We start from the raw sequence: 8,552 nt of genomic DNA, 5'->3' as shown, positions 1-8,552 counted from the left end.
GATATGGCACGTCATCAGGCAGAAGGACGTGTGTCGGTGAAATTGTGTTAGGTGACGTACGTAGCACATGTGCTAGTTTTTGCCTGAAGAGATTCCACACGTCTTTCACATCTTCACAGACGAAGCGACGTTCTGCAGTGTCGACGACATTGCAGCTGGAACAGTTTGGTGTGTGTGCCAGACGTATCGCGTGCAGTTTGGAGTTGGTTGGGATTTTTCTATTGACTGCGAGGTACCACGTCGATCGCACATTGGATGGTAGATGGGGGTCAGATATGTTGTCCCATATGTTTTTCCAATTATAATGTCGAAACTTGTTTTCTATTCGATTGCGCAATTTTCCTTCCAGCAAGGTGTTGTAAACCTCCTTAACCCGATATATGTCCTTCTCCGGTATTCTATGGCGTACATAGCTGTATTCCACCAGAAAGTGTTTATAGTGGTACAGCTCGTGGGAGATGTGATGCACATCGATTGGTGGATCTCTGCTGACTGGGGTGATTTCACGTAAGAGATGAGCCACTAAGGTCCGCGGTGATCGTTGCCACTGTTTATAAGTTTTGCTAACGTATAGCGCTTGCGCTTTAAGGTAGATGTCTGTCAGTTGTAGCCCTCCATTGCGTGTCGGTAGCGTCAAGGTATCATATGGAACCTTAAATATCTGACCTCTGCTGACAAAATAACCAAGCGCTGCTTGCATTTGGTGTGCAATGGTTCGTGGCAGAGGCAGCACTTGAGCAACATAGTTGACTTTGGAAGTGATGTATGTATTGGCCAGTTGCACTTTTTGTATTACGTTTAAATTACGCAAGCTGTGTTGTTTTATGCTTGCCCGTAAGGTGGCAAGTAATTTTCGATAATTGAGAGCGGCCGTGCGGCGGATATTACTCGTATATTCTATTCCAAGGCATTTGATTTTTTCCACAGTGTTGATACTTCCAGCGGCTCTGATCTCTATACCGCGACCAAGATTCATAATACCAGATTTATTGCGGTTGAGTTTAGCTCCTGACGCCATTTCGTAGGTCGCCACAACTTCAAGTACTGTTTCCACCTCTCTTTCGTCAGTCACAAGTACCCCTACATCGTCCGCGTAGGCTTGACATATGATCTTCTGTCCGTGTATATGTAATCCACGGAGTTGCCGAGTCAGAGATACTAAGAGAGGTTCAAGCGCAATCGCGAAAAGCGTCATGGACATTGGGCAACCTTGTCTTACCGAACTCTGAATATTGATCGGGTGACTGAGTTGTCCGTTAACACTGATTCTTGACGTGCTATTCGTCAGTATGTTTTTCACGGAGGCTATAATTTTCTGGGGGAAGTGCATGGATGTCATACACCGGAGCAGGTACGAATGATTAACTTTATCAAAAGCTTTTTCAAAGTCAAGCGACATCAGAGCACAGCGAATGTTGCAGGCTTCCGATATCGCTATAATGTCTCTGTGGTCGCATAAGGTCTGAAATATCGTTCTGTCCTTTCCTACACTTGTCTGGTAGGCTCCTGTCACTGTACGAATAACAGAATTGAACCTTTGCATCATGATACGGGCGAAGATTTTATAATCACTATTGAGAAGTGTTATGGGTCGAAGATTCTCCACGGTTTTGCCTCCTGGTGTTTTGGGCACTAAGACCACTGTACCTTCACAGAATTCCTTCGGAAGGTCAGTGTCCGCATTTAGTATTTCATTGCATACGAGTGTCAATTTAGCAATTATTTGTTCGCGAAAAGTTTGATAAAATTCAGCGGGTAGCCCATCTGGTCCAGGTGATTTGTTCTTTGGGCTCTTCGAGATGGCATCTTCGACGTCTTCGTCCGTTATTCTCGCTGCGAGCACATCAGCTTCTTCTGGAGTGAGTCGCTCTGTCGTCCTAGCAGTGAGAGCTTGCTGCGCCGTTTCATCTGTCTGTGTATTGTCCAGCAATTCACTAAAGTGTCGATGGATCTCGTCTCGTATTGCAGCTTGATCTGTCAAGAGTCTCCCGTCTGAAGTTTTGAGTTCCGTCAGAATTTTAAGTTTTTATCTTTTGTTCTCTTGGAGAATGTGGTACATCGATGTTGTTTCTTCTCGTGTACCGTTCTGCAAACGCGTTCGTATTTTACAGCCTTCGAGATGGTGTCTCTGCAGGTTGAGCAATTTTGCTTTTATTCTGTTGATTTGCCCATAATTTGTTATGACTGTAGCATCACGAACGCACAAGTCTCTCAGACAGCTGAAGTAAAACTCTACTGTCCGCTTCCGCCAGGCGACTTTTTCACGGGAGTAAGTTTTCATTGTCTTTATTATTGCGGGCTTCGCGCAGTTTAGCCACCGATTCAGCGCCGTGCCGTACAAGTGGAACTTCCTTTCACATTCTGCCCAAGTGGTGTGGAAGGCGGCGTGACATCCAGGATCCGAAAGATGAGTAACGTTTAGCTTCCACTGACCTCTCGCCCTGTAAGTGCCTTGTTTCTCTAAATTTACCGTACATATGTACGCGATATGATCAGAGAAAATCGTGGGCCATAGCTCGGACTGTAAAACGTGTCTCCTTAAATTGGATGTTGCGTAAATTCTGTCGATACGACTGGCAGAATCGCTGGTGATATAGGTGAAACCTAGCCTATCACCGTGTTTTAGTTTCCAAGTATCAAACAGTTGGAAGTCTCTGACGATGTCCTCCAGCTCCAGAGATTTGTTAAAATTTGGCGTCTGATCCTTGGGACTCAGCACGCAATTAAAGTCACCCGCAAAAATTATTTGGTCAAATCGCACCGCCAAAAGGGGGGCGATGTCCTCTTTGAAAAATTCGGCCCTGCGGCGCTTGTTTCCGGTTCCTGACGGGGCATATATGTTGATAAACCTGGTGTTGTTTATCGTGACAGCGAGACCTCTACTGTTAGGCAGTTGCGCCACGTCTGTAAGTAGGATCCCCTCTTTAGTCATAATCGCTGTGCCGAGGCTATTGTCATTGTCAGGATTGATGACGGCGTTGTAGCCAGTGATGTCGTCCAAACGGATAGCCGTTACTTCTTGCAGCATTAAGATGTCAATATCAGCGGCGTACAGAAAATCTTGGAGATTTCTCAGATTGAGGGTGCTGCTAATTTTATTTATATTCAAGGTTGCAATTCTGTACGCCAGTAAAGACGTCATGTCGACTATACCGTGTCAGGTGGGGTACTGTTTGCCAAGGGAAGTGGATGCTTGCTCCACTTAGAAGAAGTCGGCATCATCATCTGCAGCACGAGTATCCTTGATGGTGGTTTGTTGCCGGGTGGACACATCCTGTCGACGGTCGGGTGCCGTCCGTCCTGAACGTTGTGCTATGTCAGCCATCTCTGCATCATGGCTTTGCTCCTCCATGTCATCCGCCCAGTCTCGCGTGCACGTAACTTCCCGCGTGTACGTGTTGGGTACAGGTGGAAGGTCCTTCAGACTAGCGGTACCGTCTTGAATGTGGATTCCACGGTCGGGGTCAGTGTCCTCATTTCGAGTCTTCCTTTTTGTTGTTCGATCTTCCGGAGGAGTTGCCTGTGTCGTCTCCGCCAGTTCTTGGCCTATTTGTTTCGCCTTTTCACGCAGAATTGGCGCGGTTTCTGCTGCCCCCTGACGGGCTATTCGACGTTTCTTCCGTTTCTTTGGTGAAACAGTTGTAGGCTGCTGGTCATTATCCTCCGACGTGGCAACCGTATCTTCTTTGTGTTGCCCGACTTCTTCGAGTGATTTGCACATGCCTTCTTCTGCCGTCTTAGCCTGGTCTTGTTCTCCACGCCTGTCAGTTTCCTCGTCTTGTGAGTGTGCTGGACCTGTAGCTTCTGTGCTGCTAGTATCCATGGCTACGCTACCATCGGGAACGTCGGCATAAGCAACTACCGCCGTGTCGAAACACATGTCTGGGGCGACGTCACTGCGTAGTGCGGCGGCGTACGCCACGGGTAGCGTGGCCATTTGACTAGGCGGGTCTCGCTCCCCAGTCGGCAGTTGCGTCACACGCCGTTGAACACACTGCGCGCGGACGTGTTGGGTCGAACCACAACCCGAGCAGGTTCTCGGCTGGCCATCGTAAATGATGATCGCTCTATATCCACCAATCCAGAGATACGACGGGATATGTTTCAGCATGTCAATCTTAACTTGCCTGACTCCATTTAATACTGGATACTTATGCAAGCTAGACCATTTTTCGGCGACATTGCTGATAATGGCGCCATAGTCTCTCAGTTTGTTGTTTATCTCCTCGGGCGTTATTTCAAAGGGGAGCTCAAAGATTCGAACCGTTCGTATTCCCATTCCGGCACGCGAAACCGTGACCTGCCCTATGTGTCCGTCTGAATGTTTGAATTTTGCCACCCCACCACATGCTTCTACAATTTGGTCGCACTTGTCAGAACTGGATAACTTAAGGAACACAGTCGGACTGACAATCGACAGGTGTATTCCAATCAATTCATCCACTTTGATCTGAAAAGTTTCTTCTATAAATGCCTCAACTTCCTAAGATTTCGGTCGGACGTAGTTCGGATCGAAAATCAACTTCAGAGTAATACGTCGCGTTGTCTGATCCATTATGTCAATCTAAAAATGTGATCGTGAACTATGACTAACGCAGAAAGCGCGCACTCACCACACAGCGCCGGCCGCTCGCAGCGACGATGTAAACACCGCAACAGCCGCACCGCACGTCCGCACAGCACGGCCGCTGGCGGCGGAATATTTTGCTATACGGCCACGACGCGCAACTGATTTCCAAAATTCGTCTTCCTCCTCTGAGGATGGGAACTCACGACCCCTGGTTTACTAGACCAGTGCTCTACCACTGAGCTAAAGAGGCGCGGCCTAGCGGTACTCTTGCGTACTTCGTCCTTACGGTCGTCTGGATCATCAGACTTGAGCTGACAACACTTCATATTACCGACTACTATTTGCAGCTATGGCGACCCATTACTGCTTGGCTACACATCTGACACGTAACCGATGTGCTCTCCAAACAACAACACTTGCATTTCAGAACATGTCTTTCACACATGTCTACAAAATCACCTACAGTTTTCATGCGACTGACAGAGACGTAGGCAAAGTTAAAAGTTGCTATTAACATTATATTACGTTAATCAGAAAAACGGTAATTTACATCTGCAGCGGAACAAAATTCCCTTCCGCCCAGTGTGGGGCTCGAACCCACGGCCCTGGGATTAAGAATATAATGCTCTACCGACCGAGCTAGCCGGCTGCCTCGGTGAGTACCTGCGGGTTAGCACGTCACACAGTAGTCGTTTGGGTTGGGTGGTCCCATACAGAATCTCTCCCTGCTGCCTAATGTTTTCCTAACGTCACACTCGTCACGTAATTCACTTTTATTTCATAATCATTTCTGAGAGGTAAAGGAATTGCATGACAACCTGCAGAGCTACTGGCGTCAAAATTAACACACATACTTGATGTGACTCAAAAGCCGAACGAGTTACTTGCCGAAGATGTTTTAGATGTGCAAGTGCCAGTCAAAACTCGCGGTGACGGCACTCTGCCGTCAATTTCGCTAGTTATCACCGGTCTTGTTGTGTGTGTTTCAAGCTCAAGAGCATCTCCAAGCAGAAAATGGTCAACAGAAACATTCAGACGGTTTCGTACTGCTCAATTGCTACATTAAAACGGTATGTTTCTTTTTCAGAACTGGAAAAAAAACCGAGCGTGACAGTATTCGAACCTGTAATCTTCAGATCCGAAGCCCGACGCCTTATCCATTCGGCCACACGGTCACTAGCGACCAAGTATAACTTGTATACGACTCATCTCGTAACGCTCACACCCCTGAGGAATAGTGATTTCGTTCCACACAGCCGCTGCCCCTTGCTCTTTCCCACCCAAACGTTACATTCAACCTCTTACGAGACCGACCAAATATAGACTGGGAAACAAGACCACACACTTTGTGCATTCGGAATCGAAGGCAGGGCGTCCCTCGCCGCATTTGCTACCATGGCCATTTGCTACTTCTGCAGAAGCGGCGGCGGCGTCGACGACGACGACGACGACGACGACCGCTTAAGGCTCTGAGATATGTGAGAAATTCATCTATAAAATGTAATTCAGACTGCCTCGTCCCACCTTATGCTGTACCGCTTTGGCAAATGCTTTATCTGCGCCATTCGCCTTAATCACATCTGAGCGTAATTCTTAATAAAACGCTTGTCTCTAATTGTTCGTCATCACAGATACTGTTTGCTATACGGCCACGACGCGCAACTGATTTCCAAAATTCGTCTTCCTCCTCTGAGGATGGGAACTCACGAGCCCTGTTTTACTAGACCTGTGCTCTACCACTGAGCTAAAAAGGCGCGGCCTAGCGGTACTCTTGCGTACTTCGTCCTTACGGTCGTCTGGATCGTCAGACTTGAGCTGACAACACTTCATATTACCGACTACTATTTGCAGCTATGGCGATCCATTACTGCTTGGCTACACATCTGACACGTAACCGATGTGCTCTCCAAACAACAACACTTGCATTTCAGAACATGTCTTTCACACATGTCTACAAAATCACCTTTACCTTCAAATACAGTTTTCTTGCGACTGACAGAGACGTAGGCAAAGTTAAAAGTTGCTATATCCATTACATCACGTTAATCAGAAAAACGGTAATTTACATCTGCCTCCGAAAAAAATTCCGTTCCGCCCAGCGTGGGGCTCGAACCCTCGACCCTGGGATTAAGAATATGATGCTCTACCGACTGAGCTAGCCGGCTGCCTCGGTGAATACCTGCGGGTTAGCACGTCACACAGTACTCGTTTGGGTTGGGTGGTCCCATACAGAATCCCTCCATGCTGCCTAATGTTTTCCTAACGTCACACTCGTCACGTACTTCACTTTTATTTCATAATCATTTCTGAGAGGTAAAGGAATTGCATGACAACCTGCACAGCTAGTGGCGTCAAAATTAACACACATACTTGATGTGACTCAAAAGCCGAACGAGTTACTTTCCGACGTTGTTTTAGATGTGCAAGTGCCAGTCAAAACTCGCGGTGACGGCACTCTGCCGACCATTTCGCTAGTTAACACCGGTCTTGTTGTGTGTGTTTCAAGCTCAAGAGCATCTCCAAGCAGAAAATGGTCAACAGAAACATTCAGACGGTTTCGTACTGCTCAATTGCTACATTAAAACGGTAAGTTTCTTTTTCAGAACTGGAAAAAAACCGAGCATGAGAGCATTCGAACCTGTAATCTTCAGATCCGAAGTCCGACGAATTATCCTTGCGGCCACACGGTCACTAGCGACGAAGTATAAATTGTATACGACTCATCTCGTAACGCTCACACCCCTGAGGAATAGTGATTTCGTTCCACACAGCCTCTGCCCCTTGCTCTTTCCCACCCAAACGTTACATTCAACCTCTTACGAGACCGGCCAAATATAGACTGGGACAATAGACCACACACTTTGTGCATTCGGAATCGAAGGCAGGGTGTCCCTCGCCGCATTTGCTACCATGGCCATTTGCTACTTCTGCAGAAGCGGCGGCGGCGGCGCCGCCGCCGCCGACGACGACGACGACGACGACGACGACGACGACGACGACGACCGCGAGAGGCTCTGAGATATGTGAGAAATTCATCTATAAAATGTAATTCAGACTGCCTCGTCCCACCTTATGCTGTACCGCTTTGGCAAATGCTTTATCTGCGCCATTCGCCTTAATCACATCTGAGCGTAATTCTTAATAAAACGCTTGTCGCTAATTGTTCGTCATCACAGATACTGTTTGCTATACGGCCACGACGTGCAACTGATTTCCAAAATTCGTCTTCCTCCTCTGAGGATGGGAACTCACGACCCCTGGTTTACTAGACCAGTGCTCTACCACTGAGCTAAAGAGGCGCGGCCTAGCGGTACTCTTGCGTACTTCGTCCTTACGGTCGTCTGGATCATCAGACTTGAGCTGACAACACTTCATATTACCGACTACTATTTGCAGCTATGGCGATCCATTACTGCTTGGCTACACATCTGGCACGTAACCGATGTGCTCTCCAAACAACAACACTTGCATTTCAGAACATGTCTTTCACACATGTCTACAAAATCACCTTTACCTTCAAATACAGTTTTCTTGCTACTGACAGAGACGTAGGCAAAGTTAAAAGTTGCTATTTCCATTACATCACGTTAATCAGCGTGGGGCTCGAACCCACGACCCTGGGATTAAGAATATCATGCTCTACCGACTGAGCTAGCCGACTGCCTCGGTGAATACCTGCGGGTTACCACGTCACACAGTACTCGTTTGGGTTGGGTGGTCCCATACAGAATCTCTCCATGCTGCCTAATGTTTTCCTAACGTCACACTCGTCACGTACTTCACTTTTATTGCATAATCATTTCTGAGAGGTAAAGGAATTGCATGAAAAAATGCAGAGCTAGTGGCGTCAAAATAAACACACATACTTGATGTGACTCAAAAGCCGAACGAGTTACTTGCCGAAGATGTTTTAGATGTGCAAGTGCCAGTCAAAACTCGCGGTGACGGCACTCTGCCGTCAATTTCGCTAGTTAACACCGGT

At 47.4% G+C, this 8,552-nt stretch overlaps 1 non-coding gene across 1 annotated transcript; it reads right to left on the bottom strand.

The window, feature by feature from the left end:
• Positions 1-8,158: 8,158 nt before the first annotated feature.
• Trnak-cuu (transfer RNA lysine (anticodon CUU)) lies at positions 8,159-8,231 on the bottom strand. The gene has a single exon. It is a non-coding gene; the product is annotated as a tRNA-Lys (tRNA).
• Positions 8,232-8,552: the final 321 nt, after the last annotated feature.

This window comes from Schistocerca gregaria, chromosome 1 (genome assembly GCF_023897955.1).
Source record: "Schistocerca gregaria isolate iqSchGreg1 chromosome 1, iqSchGreg1.2, whole genome shotgun sequence".
Lineage (NCBI taxonomy): Eukaryota > Metazoa > Arthropoda > Insecta > Orthoptera > Acrididae > Schistocerca > Schistocerca gregaria.
This window is presented reverse-complemented; position numbering and strand designations above follow the sequence as displayed.